Source organism: Neofelis nebulosa, chromosome 6 (assembly GCF_028018385.1).
Source record: "Neofelis nebulosa isolate mNeoNeb1 chromosome 6, mNeoNeb1.pri, whole genome shotgun sequence".
In the NCBI taxonomy this organism is placed as follows: domain Eukaryota; kingdom Metazoa; phylum Chordata; class Mammalia; order Carnivora; family Felidae; genus Neofelis; species Neofelis nebulosa.
In genome coordinates this window covers 64,728,843-64,748,573 of record NC_080787.1, presented here as the reverse complement: position 1 = coordinate 64,748,573, position 19,731 = coordinate 64,728,843, and the positions used below count along the sequence as shown (strand labels likewise).

Genomic DNA, 19,731 nt, shown 5'->3' with positions numbered 1-19,731 from the left:
CACTATGTGATGGGATCCTTCTTACATGTGACGTGAGGTGCCCGCGGCCTCATATCCCTCTCTCAGTAATCTCCCTCTGACCATTTAAAAAACATTTGTGAACAACTGTTACAATAAGGTTCGCATAAGACAAAGGGAATTCAGAAACTATTTGTGTGGAACAAACACAAAGATAAGAGATTTGATGGGTACAAGTACAGTGGAGACGATGAAGGGCCTTGGGGGTTATCTCCTGAGGCCATCAAGACACTCAGAGTTCCTCTGAGTGGATCAACATTTACCTTTAGAAGCTTCAGAAATGTTCTTTGTGAAGAATGGCAGAATAGCTTGGTATCAGCACCACATGGGATTTGGTAATCTTGCCAGACATGTTTCTTTCATAGGTATTACTATTTGTCTAATTTTGCCCTGCCTTTGATCTTAATCAAGTGGCATTATAAAATTAAATTTCTGCCATTTGATGTTATACAATCATTAAAATTATGTGGGAAATCATAGAGAAACTCTACTCGAATTAGAATTATTAGGAAATATTGCATAAAGTTTAACATATAACATTGCATAAATTTCTTAAATATCAAAAAATAACAAGCTCAATCCTAAAGTGTTTTCAAATAGTGGAATAAATAAATGGTGCTCTATGGACCATTTTAGGAGAAAAATTATGCAAGAGATATTTTAAAGTAGATTTGTCTGATAGGTAAAACAGGTATAACCCATAAAAAAGAGAAAACTCATTAAGTAAGGAAATTCAAGAAATAAATATGTTTATATCTTTCCCAGAAGGAATATGGAGGGACCCTAGTGAAAGACTAAAATAGAATGTATAGTAAAATTAACTAGAATGGCTAGAGAAAGAGAAAGTATAGAAAATTAGGTGCCTTAATAACAATAATTAGTTTTAAAGTTATACTCCACATGTACCAGATTTCAATTTATTTTGTCTAATTTTCTTCTGCTCATTGTTATAATCCTGTTGAGGATAATCGTCACATTTCTTATTTGGGAGTCAAGTGAAACTGAAGCTGTTTTTCTCAGTTATTGAATCATAACGATCATGTCATTTTAGCAGAGCAGTAAAAGTTTGCATGAAAATTCATGTCAAGAAAAATGAATTTAAAAAGTAGATTCAAAAAAATGAATAAATAAAATGAGTAGATTTGCAGCATCAGAAACACATGATGAACTGAACACACTGAATCCTTCAGTAAATTTTCTTCACATTACTTGTAAACTACATCCACGATCTGACCCTGTTTTACCACTTCTGCCACTGCCACTAAGGGACCAGTGGTCTTCATATCCTGGATTATTGCTTCTAAATAAACTGCTTCACTTTTATGCCCTTACAGCCTATTCTCCCCTTGGGGACAAAATGGTCTTTAACAGTAAGCCTGGGTGTAACACATGGCCTCCCATTTTACACAGGGTGAGAAGCCAAAGTCTTCAGTGACCTAGTCCCTTGTCACATCTCGGGCCTCATCCCTTCCCACCCATGATTTTGCTACCTCCACTCCAGCCATACTCCTGCGTTAGGAAAGCCAAGCTTCTCAGGACCTCGGAAACATGTTTCCTTTACCAAAGATGTGCTATTCCCAGATATTTGCTTGTATCCTTCTTTTTTTTTTTTTTTTAAATTCTTTTTAATGTTTACTTCTTTTTGAGAGAGAAAGTGAGACTGAGCCACCCAGGAACCCCTGTTTGTATGCTCCTTTACCTCATTCAAACTTTATTAAAATGTTTGCTACCAGCTGTTACTCCAGTTTAATAAAAATAGTAAATATTAAATAAAAATATTAAACTGGAGTAACAGCCAATGTTAACAAATCTAGCCATATCTTCTTATAATCTACTTAATCCAGATTTTAAAATGACTGATGGGGCACCTGAGTTGTTCAGTCCTTTAAGCATCCAACTTCGGCTCAGGTCATGATCTCATAGCTCCTGAGGTTGAGCCCTGCCATCAGACTCTGTGCTGACAGCTCAGAGCCTGGATCCTGCTGCATATTCTTGTGTGTGTGTGTCTCTCTCTCTGTCCCTCCCCTGAGCTTTCTCTCTCCCTCTCTCAAAGATAAATAAACATTAAAAAGTAAATAAATAAAATAAAATGGCTGAAATTCTAAAATATTCTTAATAATCTTAAACACCTCCTGTACATTCAAATTCACTTGTGGATAAATTTCTGAGTTCTTACATATAAAATCTATAAATAAGTGAAATTCAGAATGTGACCATACAAATACATAAAAAAAAGTTTTAAAAACGTATATAATTAAATGATGCCATTAATTAGTTATAATTACATAATTTTAAAACAAGAGCATTATGTTTTAAATATGTAAGTACTTACAAACGGAAATCAGTATGATTGTGCATGTAGAAATTTTAGTTACTGAGCAACTTTTCATCTTTGCATTAATTTATTTATGAATATGTCAAATTTCCTAAGGCTTTAAGCTCATAGAAAATAAATTAAAAAAAACAAACAAGCTTTACATTTCAGTACAGCCATTAATGAGAACTGCAGGCAATTTAAATTTAATTCAAACTACATTAAAAAAATATACTTGTTTATTTATGTGAGAGACAGAGAGAGAGAGCAAAACCAGGGAGGGAAAGAGAGGGAGAAAGAGAATCTCAAGCAGGCTCTGCGCTGTCAGCACTGAGCCCAAAGTGGGGGCTCGAACTCACGAACTGTTGAGATCATGACCTGAGCCAAGATCAAGAGCCAGACGGTCAAATGACTGAGCCACCCAGGCGTCCTGAAACTACTTTTGTCTTAAAGGTTTTTATTGTGCATTTTATGTAGCTTATTTACATGCATAATTCCCTTCATTTAAGGGGAGAAGATAGTATGTTATATAAAAACATGTTGTAGTCACTAATATCTCCAAATGCTCATGTTCAGTTTTACCAAATTCTTTGCCTTAACAGTTCAGGTTTCTACCCTAAAGATGTTCTTTGTTTAGATATTATATCTATAGGCAACATAACAAACATGTCTCAACAAATGTTATCATCAATGCTGTCCCTAAAAATGGTCCTACTAGTATGGAGACATAGCCACCTTATAGTAAGTTGACGTCAATTAAGGGTCTTCAGAATGCCGTGGTTTACTATATATTTCTGAGCAGTCCTCAGGTCTCATTTCAACTTATATCTATATTCAATGAAAGACAAAGGGGGAAAAAAGGCTATGTGGATCCACAACTAATATAAAAATTTTTCACTATCCTCCAAAGTCAAAACCCTCGGTGATTTTCTCTGAAGGCTGGATTTACATCACATGATATGCAAGTGCATTTATATTTCTAGTCATATTTCTTGACATATTCAGTAGTTATAGTAAATGTTTTTTTTGTTTATTCCAGAAAAAAAGAACCTTTTATATTTCAACCATTTTTTAAACTTTTGAATTTGAATCTTCACACTTCTTGCACTGTTTTATTGTTTTAACGCACATTTTTCTAAATAGCCTATTAAAATTGAATAGGTCAAATTTTTCAAGCATACTCTTATCACGGTTGTTTTTCCCTCTGCATTTTCAGCATTTTTACATTCATGCGTGCAAACAATATTTGAATTTATTTTATTTCACAATTCAACTCAATTTAACTTTCTTGTAAGGATGGATGAATCCAGCCATCTATTTCATTTGTCAAATGACTTCACTAGTTTTCAAAGAGTTTTGGTTCACTATAATCCTATTTCCTTTTTCTCTAAACAAGTTGTATGTAAGAAAATCCACATGGAAATAATTCTTCTTATTCTTATTTCATTATTAATGAAAAATAGGAGGATTTTCTTCATTGTAGTAATACATAAATTTTGGGGTAAAACAAAATCATTATTGTAAATGAATACAATTTAAATATTTGTGTACACAATTGAAACATATAGTGAAATACATTCTGAAGCAAAAAAGTTTTTACTGGTACGGAAAAAAGCTGAAACAAATGCAAACAAAACCAAAACTAAAAAACAACAAAAAAGAGAGTCTACAACACCGAAATTATATTGAAGCATGTTACTCCATTATTCTGGTTTATTAAACCTCATTAATCTGTCCTTAGAACACCAAGGTCAGTAAAAATGTGGAACTCAAGTGAGCAAAAGTAGAAAATGCTTGTATTTTTTAACACTCTCTTTATAAATTTAGCTCTAAATACTCAGAACTGAAAATATATATGGTACTGCTAGAAATGTTTAGAATTGTTTTTCAAACTAATTGTTAGGCAAAAATAGCTACATATGTTAGAATTCACAGATATCAAAAATGACCAAACAGCATAAGCAGAGCTATGAGAATTTAAATACCCTACCATAAGATTAAACTTTTCATTATGATCTTTTGATATTTCATCCACAAATCAACATACTGTGAACACAAAGTTGTGAAAATATATTCACTGCATCCAATGAGCTTTGGGTCATTCAGAAGGAACACCCATAATGTTGGCACATATATATTCTGATATGGATGAGCATATCCATATGGTATCAATTAGTATCAATTAGTAGGTGTCAATTAGTAAATGAGTGCTCCCAACACTTGTTCTATTTAAAAAAAAATTTTTAATGTTTATTTATCCTTGAAAGAGGGAGAGAGTGAGGGAGAGAAAGGATCTGAAGCAACTTGAATTCATAAACCACGAGATCATTACCTGAGCCTAAGCCAGTTGCTAAACCAACTGAGCCACCCAGGCACCCCGTCTAACTCTTAATACAATAATAAAAATAAAGTAATTGTTACAATGGTACATTCATGGGTGTTTCCCTTTATTCTTCACAATTGTATATAATACAGTTTCATCATCTTAATTGATAACAATAAGGGATAATTGGGATGTTCGGTAATGGGGGAAGGAAGTCGATGTGCGATTTACTTACTCACCTGAATCAGTGATATAAAAAACTGCACATCAGCACCCCAAATCAGGTCAACTCCAGCCCCAAAGCAGGAAGTGAGCTAGACTCCTTCACATTCATTTCACCTCACTCCATCTCACATTCACTTCACTCCATCCTCCAATCTCTATCCCATTTCCTCTTTTATTCTTCCGAAAAGAACATATGCTCGCAATTTGAACAGGATTAACAACAGTTACAGCAAACACTTTCATACATTTATTCTATTCCAGGTCCAGTCTAAGACTATTACATGAAAAACTCCTGTAGTCTTCACACTAACCCTTCTTAGTGCTATTATTTTCTCCATTTTCAGATAAAGCAAACAGAGCACAGAAATATAAGTTAGCTTGCCTAGTTACCCATCCTGAAAGGCCACTTGAACTCAGCTAATCTGGTTCCACAGTGCATGCTCTTAGTGGGGTCCCAGGACTCCACAGATGCATCACCCCAGAACTTGTTGAAGTGTAAATACTAATTGAATGGGTCGGGGTTGGAGTCAGAGACTGTGCATTTTTAATGAGCTCCCAGGTGTCCCTGCTCTGCAGACCAAATGTTGAGTAGCAGAGCGTTACACGGCTGCCTCTCATATGCTAGGCAAGGATAGAGCAAACATGGGGTAGAAAGGATCCCTTTTTATTATGCATGCTTTCTATCCCCCCAAGCTTTCCACATCTACATTGAGCAGAAAAATCTGAGCTATCTGGACCCTGTAAAGCTTTAGGCAAGATTTATCTGTGCTCAGGGCTCCCGCTGTGTCAGCTGCTTGTCCGATAATTAGGTCATATTAATATTTGAGGTCAAAGAGTTCTCTTAAAGGGAACTAAGAGCACAATCCATGTTCATGTAAATTTGCTGTAAGACTGAACCTTTGGAAAGAGAAGTTGATGTTACTATTCAGATAACCTTCAAAGCCAACTGTGAGATTATAAAAGATATCTTGTGCCTTATCTCTTCTGGGGCCTGTTTTAAATAATTCAAGACATTTTCTAAAATGAACTTTTATATTCTCCCTATAAATATGGAATTTTATTAAGGACATTCTAGAGTAGTAGAAATCTCTTTATCTGGAAAACATGGATTTAAAAATAATAATTGGGAAAAATATAAATGATTGAAATCAAATTATTATACAATGCCTTCTTAACATGCATAAAACCATAGAAAAAGAACTTGACTGAAATATTTATATCCCTCCTTTAAATATTGCTAAAGTTTAGAGGCAGTGTTTGTTAGCCGTGTTTTATTCTAGAACGTTGGCTTTCTGAGAGTTTTTTTTACTGATTCCTTGGAATCTTTCAACATTCTTTACAATCTCACTGAAGCTTTTCTCATAGAGATTTACTATTTTGACATGTAATAAACAATTCTTGAATTTATCATAGTTTACATTTCATGACCTTAGGTAGCTCTGACATGTGTTTTTCTTCTTGGTACATTAATATTTTTTACCTTTGGGTTGTTTTTACACAATGCATATGCATAATCATGCCACCAGCCTGTTCTAACTTCTAAGCAAAACGTAGAGAAATAAAATATACTAATAAAAGAGTCTCTGGGAAAAACAATAAATTATTTGTAGCAAGTACAGATACTTTAATTTGAAAAGGCAAATTAATTGAAATTTTAAATGTTTCATTATTGAATTTTTTCATCTTTATGGAGGTATAATTGGCAAATAAATTTGTAAGATATTTAAAGTGCACATTATGGTGATTTGATATACATATACATTGTGAAACTATTCTACCCATCTAGTTAATTCACACATTCCTCACTTCACATATTTATCTTTTTGTGCATGTGTGTGAAAACACTTAAGTTCTACTCTCAGCAAATTTAAATTACACAATAGTAGTCATGGTTTATACTATTTCCTTATTATGATCAATACTTAACTTTTTTTTTAATGTTTGTTTATTTATTTTGAGAGACAGAGGAAACCTGAGTGAAGGATAGGCAGAGAGAGAGGGAGAAAGAAAGTCCCAAGAGGTCTCCGTGTTCAGTGAGCAGCCGACTTGGGGTTCAGTCTCACAACTGTGAGATCATGACCTGAGCCCAAATCAAGAGTCGGGCACTTAACCAACTGAGCCACCAACGTGCCCTAACACGTAACTTCTTAAAATTGATCGAGTATCTGTAAATATGTCATAGGCCATCCGTATTTATCTCTTCCAGGAGAAGCAGTTAATTTCTTCAAGGATCCCTTGCTTATAATATAAGATGCACCTGTACTAATTAACTCTTTTAATGTGAGTGTTTAACGTGTCAATTTAAGTTTTTCTTTAAATTGATTTAAAATTATTCCTGAATTACCTATCCAAATCATGCAAAACAGATGAAAAGACCTTATTCAAGGAATATCTTTGTTTTGGAAATTATTGAAGAAACAGACGGGGGCGCCTGGGTGGCTCAGTGGGTTGAGCATCTGACTTCGGCTCAGGTCATGATCTCGCAGTCTGAGTTCGAGCCCCGCGTAGAGCTCTGTGCTGACAGCTCAGAGCCTGGAGCCTGTTTGGGATTCTGTGTCTGCCTCTCTCTCTGCCCCTCCCCTGCTCATGCTCTGTCTCTCTTTCTCTGTCTAAATAAACATTTAAAAACATTTAAAAAAATTTTTTTTTCAACGTTTATTTTATTTTTTGGGACAGAGAGAGCCTGTTTCCGATTCTGTGTCTCCCTCTCTCTCTGCCCCTCCCCCGTTCATGCTCTGTCTCTCTCTGTCCCAAAAATAAAAAAAATAAAAAAGAGGAAATCAACTGTTAGTTTAATGAAATGCCAACAAATTTACGAATACATGGTTTTAAAACATAGCTTATTCAATTATCGGTTATAACCAGTACATGATAGATTCTAAAGTAACTTTAAGAGTATCTCTGCTTTGGGATAGGAATTATTTTGTCAGTAAATGAATAAAAAAAGGTATTTACAGTATAAATAACTGTGACATTTATAAAAATGGTTATATCACGAACAGGCAAAAGTATCAGAATTTCTATTGTAAGGTTTGTGCATCTGAAATTTATCACATTCAACAGAAAGTCTCTGCAAGTGCACTTTTTCAAATAAATGCCCTGAAATATCAGTCTTATTATTCTTCAGTGAGGTGTATAAACTCTAGTAAAACCCGTTTACCAGTTTAATGCCTTTTTATGATATTATAACTATATGCAACTTTGATTTATGAAAAGGAAAACTCAAGTTCTTAACTTCTGAAATGAGTTTTCTTCATCAGCAAAGGTGCCTAAAGTGAAAGATGTAAAAATATGTATTAATATGATATGAAAATTAGAATTTGAAATGCATATTATAGGAGTAAAAGCTTCTCATTTTCTTATTTTTTTATGTCACATGGAATGATTATGTGCTTTCCTGTGGAAAAAGACTGGTTATTATTTCTGTCCCCACTATATACCATGTCCCCCCCTTTTTTTTACTTTGTTTTGTCAATATACTGAACTGGTGTTTATAGCTATAGTTCTGGTCTTGCTAATGATATTCATGGACTAATGACACGCATAGTGATGCTGAAAGCTACAGGATGTCCAAATGACAAATATCTTAATTTTCTTGTTTATAATCACAGCAACTTTTTGTGTCAGAAAGCTTACACACTATTATCCCCATACATTGGGACTTGGGTACAGGTAATTTTTAGATATTTGTTCAAAGTGAGTGACAGATGCAGATTTCTAATTTTTATTCCTGAATGTCTCATTTTTAGTGATACTGAGTTCAACATATGGAAACAAAGAGGAGTGAAATCTTTATTTCTACAGTCCATCTTTAACCTTGGTTAAATGGAATCTCCCTAGATATCATGATCCCATGGTACTACTGACATAGGAAGTTTTCTGTGTTTTTTTCAAAAGAGGTAACAAAAAGGTGTTCCAGGATCAAGAAGGACTTTCACAAGAATAGATGGCAGAATCCTACTCACTTTCATATTCTGGACGCATTCTTTTTTTTTATGTATTTTAAATGTTTGTTATATATATTGAGAGAGAGTGAGAGAGAAAGAGAGAACGAGTGGGGGAAGGGCAGAGAGAGAGGGGGAAAGAGAATCTCAAACAGGCTTCATGCTGTCAATGCAGAGCCCAATGAGAAGCTCAATCCCATGACCGTGAGATCATGACCTGAACTGAATCAAGTCAGATGCTTAACTGACTGAGCCACCTAGGTGCCCCCTGGACACATTCTTTATACCTGGCATATTTAAAAAAGGCATGTGTAGGCATCATTTAGTAATTATTCTTTATTCAAGTATTAAACAAAAATTGGTTGCATCGCATACGCATGTTCCAACCTGCTTCTGTTATAGAGAGGGGAAATGTGAAATAGATTTTTATTTTGCTCTAATTTAAAGCAGATCAGAAAGTATAGCACTCAAGCCTTCATTTTCAAACATCATCACTAGTATTCAAAGTAGCTAAAATGCCAAATACAAAAAATATTTAACCCACACACATGCCATTTTCAACTATTAAATAAAGTGCCCTTTAACTGCCATTTTAATAGAGTGCCTTATGCAAATCCACAAAACTTGTGGAACTATAGTAGAAAAATAGTATGAGAACAATCCTGTAAATATTCCTGAAGCAGGAATTTATGTTTTTGAGAAGGGTACCATTCCTATAATTTTACATAGTTCAGTTATTATTTAAATTTCTTAATCATATTGCTATAATAGCTAAGCTGTATTTAGTGCTTCTTCTATGCCAGGCACTATGCTGGCATTTTCATGGTTTAACTTATATAATGCTTATAAAACCTAGCCAAATTATTATCACATATTACAGATGAAGAAACCGGGATGGCAAATTAAATAACCGGTCAAGGTTATATAGTTTATAAGTGATATTATCAAGAATAAAATCTAGGTCAGCCTGATCCAAATTCCAAGTTCTTAATCATTTTTCTCCTATGAAGCTCATAAGATATTATATAAGTACTTAATTTTATTCCTATTGAGTGTCCTTCTGGAGTTGCAATTCAAGCCAACATTCTTCCCACATTGTAAAACTCACTGCTAAATTATCAACTTAGGGGCAAGTATAGAATATGTGAGAGATGAAACATTAGTTATCTATCCAAAACATATTTACCTTTTCTTATGTGTATAACATGATTTCATTAAGGATGACAATGTGCCTAAATAAAAGCAATACATTTCCCAGTTTTCCTTATAATTATCTGTGGTTTAATGGAGCAATTCTAAATCATGAGATAGAAGCAGAAGTAGTTTGATCGGATTCTGGAGTAGCTTTTTAAAGGGGAAAATTTATCTTACATACATCTTTTTAATCCTTTACTCTTCTTCATCTAGCTTGAAATGGAGATATGATGTTCAGATATCTCGCAACCTTTATGTGATAATGAGAATGAAGGTCAGACCACAAGCATAGCAGAGCTTAAGGAATATGACTGTCTACTTTTGGGCTTTTTTGTTTATGAGAAATAATCAAATTCTATTTTAACACAGTTGAAACCACTGTTTCTGAGTTTGTCTTAATATCAACTGAATGAAATTCCTCCCTTATATAGTATAAAAGTTAACCCCATAGAAAAATTGTTTTGTCTTATGTAAATTTGACTCATTTTATTTATTTTAATTCTTAGGCCCCTTGAAAGAAATTTAGTGTGTGGCAACAGATGTTACTTATGTTGTAAGTATTATATACATGTGGCTAAATACTCATTTGATTTCAAATTAAAATAATGAAAAAATTGACTTTAAAAAGAGAGTATTTTGAAAATTAAATGGTTCTAATCTCATCAATGTTTCAATTATATAGTCATTTGAATGATTCATATATATATATATCTTATATAATAATATCTTATATAATAATCTTATATTTCATGGCTCTAAAATAAAGTGTTCATTTTTTAGATATAATAGTCAGCAAACTCAAAATCATATCCTAGTGATCAAATAAAAACATGGTAAAAATTATTTATGAAAATGTTTGAAGAAGAAAGGAAATGGAGAACAAAAGAAAAAAGAATATACAATTCACTGTACAAGAAATAAAACTTATTTCTTTCAATGGCAGAGATAAAACAAGCATGATGAAATATCAGTTTTTAGCTCTATTGGTGTATCTTATAATATTTGCAGAAATAAAATGAGACTGCCTTATTTCAACCTTTACTATTTTACTAAAAATATTCTAATTCTTGCACAAAACCGGAGCAAAATGAGCTTTCGTACATTGAAGTTAAGTCTGAAAAGGAGACACACAGTTTTACATTTGTTCTTTTTTCATGATTTTCATAAAAATCATTAAAAAATCAAAGCTTTAAAAGCAGTAGGAAATGATTTTCACAAAAAAGAAAAGAAAAAGCGAATTCAAGTATATATTCTAGAGAGCAAAATTTCTAAATCTATTTTCTTATAAAAGAAAGTAACTGCAGTGATGGTTCTGTAAGATGTATGGTGGTGAGGCTAAGGAGATATGGGGAGGGAGAAGAATATTTTTAAAACCCTGATATTAGAGAACTGAATATTAACAATTCTCATACAGTACTCATACCAGTAGAAGAGTTTATCATCCTATTCAGACACTCTCAGTTCTGGCTTTCCCCGTGGTCTGATTGTCTTTTCTCTTTATTACCATCAAAAAATTAGATACTTATCAACAATGAAGTTTCAGAAGGTGCCCCCCCCCCCATGGGCATCCAATTACATTCTTCCTCTGTAGTCAGTTACCAGGAGATGCAAAATGATTGGCAGATGACCCTGGGGTGTAATATTCCAGGCCCAGTGGTGTGCCTCCAGATTGAATCTTAATGTTGAGACATTTCTAAGACTTTTCCAAAGAGGCCCCAAGGGACCCTAATTAAACTCCAGGGGATTGAACTTAATTCATTTTCAGTCGTCAGTCACTTGCAGTGTAGAGAAACCTCCTCATGCTCAGAAAAAGGTTGGAGTTGTGGGAAGAATGAACAGGAGCCAAGCTAGACGATCTAGGCTCCTAGAATATGAGTATATTTGTTTTTCTAGGGACATAAGATGGGCTTCATGCTTTTGAGAGTGGATAGTGCTACTGCCTCTTCCTGGAATGTCCTTCCTTTCCTCGTTCTATTTCTCTGTAAAATTATGCATTCTTTTGAAATCTAACTCTAAAATCTTCTTCTATAAGAAGGCTTTCATAGCCTCTTACATCATCCTCTGAATTCTGCACCATTTTGTTGACCTCTCCTATTGACACTTATATTAGTCTTTTATAGTAGATCTTTGCATATTTATCGTGGCTACTTAATGACAAGGAAAGTCTGTTTTTTTTATTCTCTTACATCTTCTTTGTTTTGCATTTAGGAATTGCACAGTGTTTGTTATATGAATGAAAGTATCTTGACCCAATCACAAAACTTCTTTGTGTCTACTTCTTTCTATACAAAATGTGAATAACAAATTATTCTCTAAAGAAAATTGTTACGGGGTGCCTGGGTGGCTCAGTCAGCTAAGTGTCCAACTTTCGCTCAGGTCATTATCTCATGCTCTCATAGTTCATGAGTTCAAAACCAGTATCAGGCTCTGTGCTGACAACTCAGAGCCTGGAGCTTGCTTCAGATTCTGGGTCTCCCTCTCTCTGTGCCCCTCCCCTGCGTGCACTCTCTCTCTCTCTCTCTCTCTCTCTCTCTCTCTCTCTCTCTCTCTCAAAAATAAATAAATATTTAAAAAAAATTAAAGAAAATTGTTGGGATAATCAAAGGCAAATGTGTTTTCAAAAGCATATAGTTTGAGGCTCTATATAAATATCAATTATTAAAAATAATAATGTGTTTGGGGATTACACATAGTATATTCTATAACACTTCTGTGGGTTTTCATAAATGAGCTGCATGAAGTCAGAAAAAAGGCGGCCCTAAAGATTAGCAACCAGCCTTGATAATCTGTAATTTATAAAATGGGATTTCCTGTTTATTGGGAGTTGTAGAAATTCCTCCTGGGTCTGCTTCACTCTGTCTCTAAATGTTTCAAAAACATGGATATACCAGGCTTACAGGAGCACAGCACAAGTATTTCCCAGTCCAGCTACATTTTAGCTTCTGGAAATGGCTTTGAGAGTGAAATTAGCATACGGCCAATTTGCTGGATGCCCAGAGGTTCCTGGATCATGCTGATACATCTTTATCTACTCATTAAGATTATGGCCTGAAATTTGGTTTTCTTGACTTTATGCCTATTACTCTTGAAGTATTATAGATAAACAGTTCATTCATATTATGTTTCACTTTCTCCTTCTATGAAATGAATTAATTAACACTAAACTAAAAAATGTGCTTGATAAATATGTCAACTTACATCCAATTATATGTAATGTGTTCTCAACGGGCAGGAAATAGGAAATGATCTTCTAATTACATACACCTATAACACTTGTAAAAGATTTTTGTTATTACAAGGACAGCATTTAAACCAGTATATAGATGATTAATACACAGTGCTTTTGTTTTTATTATATTTATATATTAATAAGGTCCCTTTTAGGAGAATTTAGTGTATATATACCATTGAATGTATATATACATCTGTATATAAACCAAACTGTTGAACAAGCAAGCTCCTCTTGATGTGCTCTAAATGAAATAAAATTTTGTCTTTAATTTTCCATTTAAGAATCCATGTGATGAGGACCATCTTCCCTTGCCCTTAGATAAAACTTGAGCAGGTCTCAGGGATTCTCTATTTATTTTTTTAGATGTTTATTCATTTTTGAGAGACAGTGCTACTGCACTACTGAGACAGAGTGTGAGCAGGGGAGGGGCAGAGAGAGAGACGGACACACACACAGAATTTGAAGCAGTCTCCAGGCTCTGAGCTATTGTCAGCAGAAGGCCCAATGCAGGGGTCAAATTCATGGACTGTGAGATCATGACCTGAGCTGAAGTTGGACACTTAACCAACTGAGCCACCCAGGCCCCCTATTTCTGTTTCTGTTCCAATCATTATTATTTCCTTCCTTCTACTGGTTTTAGGTTTTGTTTGTTCTTTTTCTAACTCCTTTAGGTTAGGTTGTTTATTTGAGATTTTTTCTTGCTTCTTGATATAAGCCTGTATTGCTACAAACTTCCCTCTTAGAACAGCTTTTGCTACATACTAAATGTTTTGGACCACTGTGTTTTCATTTTCATTTGTTTCCATGTACTTTTTGATTTTTTGGTTGACACATTCATTGTTTAGTAGCATGTTGATTAACTTCTATGTTTTTGTGTGGTCTTTCCACATTTTTCTTGTGGTTGATTTCTAGTTTCAGTGTGGTCAGAAATGATGCATGCTATTACTTTGAGCTTTTTGAATTTGTTGAGGCTTGTATGTGATCTATTCTGGAGAATGTTCCTTGTGCACTTGAAAAGAATGTGTATTTTGAAATTTTAGGATGGAATGTTCTGAATATACCTATTAAATCCATCTGGTCCAGGGTGTCATTCAAAGCCACTGTTTCCTTGTTGATTTTCTATTTGAAAGATCTGTCTATTTGATGGAAGTCTGGTATTAAAGTCCCCTACTATTATTGTATTGTTATAATTTAGTTCCTTTATGTTTGTTATTAACTGTTTTATGTATTTGGGTGCTTTTATACTTGTCAGATTTTCTTGCTGGGTTGTCCCCTTTATTATTACATAGTGTTGTCTCTTTTTATAGACTTTGTTTTAGTATATTTTGTCTGATATAAGTATTGCTATTCCATCCTTGTTTTGACCTCCATTTATATGATAAATGTTTCTCCATCTCCTCACTTTCAATCTTCAGGTGCCTTTAGGTCTGAAATGAGTCTCTTAAAGGCAACATATAGACGGGCCTTGTTTTTTTTTTGATCCCTTCTATTACCCTATGTCTTTTGATTGGAGCATTTAGTCCATTTACATTAAAAGGAATTATTGATACATATGTATTTATTGCCATTTGTTACTTGTTTTGTGGTTGTTTTTGTAGTTTTTCTCTGATCCTTTCTTCTCTTTCTCTCTTTCATGGCTTGCTAATTTTCTTTTATGATATAATTGGATTCCTCCTCTTTATTTTTTGAAAACCTATTATTTTTTTTTATTTGTGGTAACCATTTGGATTATATATAACATCTTTTGAATATAGCAGTCTATATTAAGCCGATGGTCACTTAATTTTGAACTCATTCTTTACTCCTCTCCCCTCCACATTTCAGTTATTTGGTAGATACCTTTTTGATGATTACAGAGACATCATAATTTAATACTATTGTTATTTTAACAGATTGACATATATATAAACTATACAGGGAAAGTTTAGAACTACTTAGTCTTATGTACTGTATAGGACTTTGTGCTTGGAAACCCAGTGTCTACATAATTTGTACTATGATATGTGATATATGGTTACATCCACAAACCAGATGGAACCCCAAATTTAGTGATGAGTGACTTGTAATATCCTTCCTGGGTAATGGAAATGTATGGTGCTTGGAAAGTGTGACTATTGAGAAGAAACAGCATTGCAATGTTAACTGAAATGTGCTACAGCCAACATCTAATCTCTCTGCCTCAGTTACATAGTGTATCAAAGGATTTGCATGCACACTGATAGAATTAAATAAAAATCTGACTATTTCAATGATGATCCACAGGATAAGAAAATATTTTTAGAAACTTAGTAGCAGTTTATATGAAGTTCTGATTTTATACCTGTGTAGAAATACCTATGGATATGGATCAACTAGGAAATGTGAACTTGGCTGTAGAAAATTATAGATGAAAATAAGTGTCTCCATCAACACCTATAAATAAATTCAAATAACTGTGAATGATGGAGGAAAAAGAGTAAAAGAGCTGGTCAAAAAATATCAAAAGGCCTATGGAGTTATATGGTCTTAATACCATGCTTATTTTTTAAAAATTTTTCTTCCAAGTTTTTATTTAGATTCTGTAGTTAATTAACATCTAGTGATACTAGTTGCAGGTGTAAGATTTAGCGATTCATCACTTACATACAACACCCAGTGCTCATCACAACAAGTGCCCTCCTTAATACCTATTACCCATCTAGGCCATCTTTTACCCACTTCCCTTCAACAACCTTCAGTTTGTTCTCTATCATTAAAAGTCTCTAGTGGTCTTCTTTTCCCCCTTCTCATATGTTCTTCTGTTTTGTTTCTTAAATTCCACATTTGAGTGAAATCATATGGTATTGGTCTTCTCTGACTGAGTTATCTTGCTTAGCATAATACTCTCTAGCTCCATCTACATCATTGCAAATGGCAAGATTTCATTCTTTTTGATAGCTGAGTAATATATGCCACTTCTTTATATATTCATCAGTCAATGGACATTTGGGCTTTTTCCATAATTTGGCTATTGTTCATAATGTTGCTATAAACATCAGAGTGCATATATCCCTTCAAATCATATACCCAAAGGTACAAATCATGTACATAAATTTGAATTTATGTATCCTTTGGGTACATAAATACCTGGCAGTATAATTAAATATCATGCATGATAGATAGTTCCTATTCCCACTGGATTGTTCAGATTCTGATGGTCATCTTGGATTTAGTAGCCATGTTCTTTATGATAAATTATTGCCAGAAATGTTGTTCACTATCTTTTAAAATGTGATGGGGGAGGGATGCCTGGGTGGTTTTATTGGTTAAGCATCCAACTCCAGCTCAAGTCATGATCTCACAGCTTGTGGGTTTGAGCTCTGTGTTGGGCTCTGTGCTGACAGCTCAGAGCCTGGAGCCTGCTCAGGATTCTGTGTCTCCCTCTTTCTCTGCCCCTCCCCTTCTTGTTCTCTCTCTTCCACCCACCTTATCTCAAAAATAAATAAACATTTAAAAAAATTTTTAAATGTGATAAGGAGTTATTGACCTAGGTTAGATAGTAGACTAGGCAGGAAAAAGTTATAACAGCCAGCCTATGATCAATTTCTCTTTTTACTAATCATAAGTTGCAATGGCACTTTTTTATTTTTTTTTTTAATGTGTATTCATTTTTGAGAGAGAGAGAGAGAGAGAGAGAGAGAGAGAGAGAACGAGCAAGGGAGGGGCATAGAGGGAGACACAGAATCCAAAGCATTCTCCAGGTTCTGAGCTGTCAGCACAGAGCCCAATGTGGGGCTCAAACACAAGGACCGCAAGATCATGACCTGAGCTGAAGTCGGACGCTTAACTGACTGAGCCACCCAGGCACCCTGGCACTTTATTTTTTCTTTTTAACATCCTGTTCCACAGCTTCTTTGTCCCTTTCTGCCTGGATGTCAAAGAGCAGTGTATTGGCACAAGCCATGTGAATATTGGTCAACACCTTGAAGTTCTTCTCCTCCTCTGTAATGACTCCAGCTTTCTTCTGCTTATAGACATTCCCTGTGGGCTTGACTAGTCCTGTCAGCTGGGTAACCAATTTGAGTTTTTCAGCAGAGCTGTTTTCCCTCTTGGGGGCAGAGGGCATCCTAGAGAAGAGGATGAGCTTGGAGCAGTACTCCTTCAGCCACTGAACATTAGCCTGCAGGGATTCTGTGTACCTGTCTGCCTTCTTGGATCCACTGAGATCCCAATAGCTCATGCCACCTTCTTGTCAATGCCAGCAACCCTAATTCTTCCAAGCTGAAACCCCAGCCAGCTCATACTTTGTTGTGCTACTTCCTCATAGGGCACCTCATGATGGGCCAGGTGGGTCCAGACAGGTCCAAACGGGATGCAGGTGATGGGGCTTGCTCTGGCTTGCCAGGCCTTGTGTCTGCAGAACTTCCATGCCAGCTGGTTGAACCATGTGGCCACATACTCGCTGCAAGCTCTTGTGGAAGTGGGGCTTCAGGATCATGCCATTCTGGCCAGGAGCCACGGCTGCTGCCTATGGGCCTGGGGGCACAGAAGAGAGGAGCTAGTCAGGGCCCAGGGAGGGTCTAGCTAGATGCAGTGGCTTGCTCCCCACCAGAGCCCAGGCCTGGTCCTGTCCGTGTGATCAATTTGTTCCATGATTAATGAATGAGGGGACACTCTGGATGAAGGAAAAAAAAATCAGGTGACCAAGTGTAATTTCCTTGTATATATGATAATTGATTGGGGAAATAGATGAATGATACTAGTCGTTATCTATGCAGTACTCTTAATGTCCCTGGATTAGAATTGCATAAGTAAAATAAATACAATTTACAGGGAATGTTACATAAACTTTGCAACTCTCTGGGGTATAGGACATAGATGTTTCATAACATCTTGCTGTATGGAGTAACCTGTGAACCTCTTATTAAAACCTCTCCTATTATTCTGGAGCAGAAATCATGTGTATGATGTGAAAAAGGAAGGGCCCACAGAAGAGTCACATGGGATGATTTTTCTCCCTGCTTTGTCTGGCCTCCAGATTACTTGATCTTTAAAATTATTAGTAAAGCTTGATACAGTGTAATTATCTATATGATTCTAGATTGAATTGTTTTGGGTTCTAGAAACATTGATTTGCTGAAAAATTATATTTTAAGAGAAATTAGTGTGAATATTCTAAGCAACTGTCGCCTATGATTTTGAAATTGTTTTGTTGTTCTAATTTTTTTTTTCATAGAGAGCTGGTGTTATATTCTTATGTCTCTTCTTGCCCCTAAAAGAAAATTGGAGTTGGGGTTATTCAGTGGTGAAGGAGTGAATGGGAACAAGCACTGGAGAGGATGATGGGCCTGCTAATTGAAACTCCAAATAGGCACTGAGGGAAACCTCTCTGGCTTTCACAAAGCAGAATAAGAAAACTGAGTGGGTCAGATGCTTTTATATTATTGTGGAACATTAATTTCACTGTGGAATCAATAGGTTCACTTGAAAATGTGAGAGGTTCCCACTGTCAAAGTTTATGAGGTAGGGACAAATTTGAAGCCCTCCTTATTGGCATCATGCTATTATATAGTGTCCACTGTGTAACCCTCATCGAGTGAGTTTGGATAGAAAATGTGTCGGCACTTCTAGATGGGATCTAGAAGATTAAAATTTCATTCTGTAATGTATGTGTTCTTAAAGTCAACTTAATTGTCCTCTTATGTTCCATTTAAGAGGCCTCTGTGGCTAAAATGTATATGCCATTGTTCTGGGTGAATATGAATATTAGATTAATAAGAATAAAAAATGCAGGAAGGTTTGGGTAAAATATTTCTGATACTGTACTGTGTTGAGTTTTTTCCTTCACCGATATAATATTTCTGGCTGAAAACAGTCTGACTTCTAAGCCCAGTAGGTTAAAAATAAAGAACAAAAGGTAGGAAAAATTTTGGCTTCTAAAGAGAGTAAGCTTTCTTCTTCCTTTCATCCTCTGCTGCAAATGCAAGTCAGCTCAAGTGAGTGGTAAACATTGGACCACTGAAAATGTGGAAATATATCATCCTCTTGTCTCTCTTTGTAATATCCCTGGTTGGACAATATGATAAGAAGATCTTAGGCTGCCCTTTATTGTTTAGTAAGAAACCTCATCCCAGAGGAGGTTTGAGGTATAGATTTGACTGGTTCTACTGTGACTGTCATTGTTTTCTTCCTCCTTTGGTATCTCACCGTGGGGTTATTTTTATCTTTCACGTGTCCATCTAGTGAGTCCATAGTCAAGGCACCACTGAACCCATTTCTTCCAACTATTCTCAGTGGCTACTCAAAGTTGCTGATAAATTTGAGGTATCATATATTAATTTTTAAAATAGGAAACTTTTTGTCTTGTATACCCTTTTTCCATATATCTTTTGCAAATCTGTGACTAGAATAGACAAGTGGTCAGGGATTTTGGTTTTCAATATTGTGGTTTCCAGCCAAGTATTATTTCATCCTGACTAGCATCCATGTTGCTGCTTTATTGCCACCTATGACTCCATCCATT

General features: G+C 35.1%; 1 pseudogene; it reads right to left on the bottom strand.

Annotated features, from left to right (window-relative positions):
* Positions 1 to 17,085: 17,085 nt before the first annotated feature.
* On the bottom strand, positions 17,086 to 19,460 carry LOC131515423 (large ribosomal subunit protein eL13-like; annotated as a pseudogene).
* Between the last annotated feature and the right edge of the window lie 271 nt (positions 19,461 to 19,731).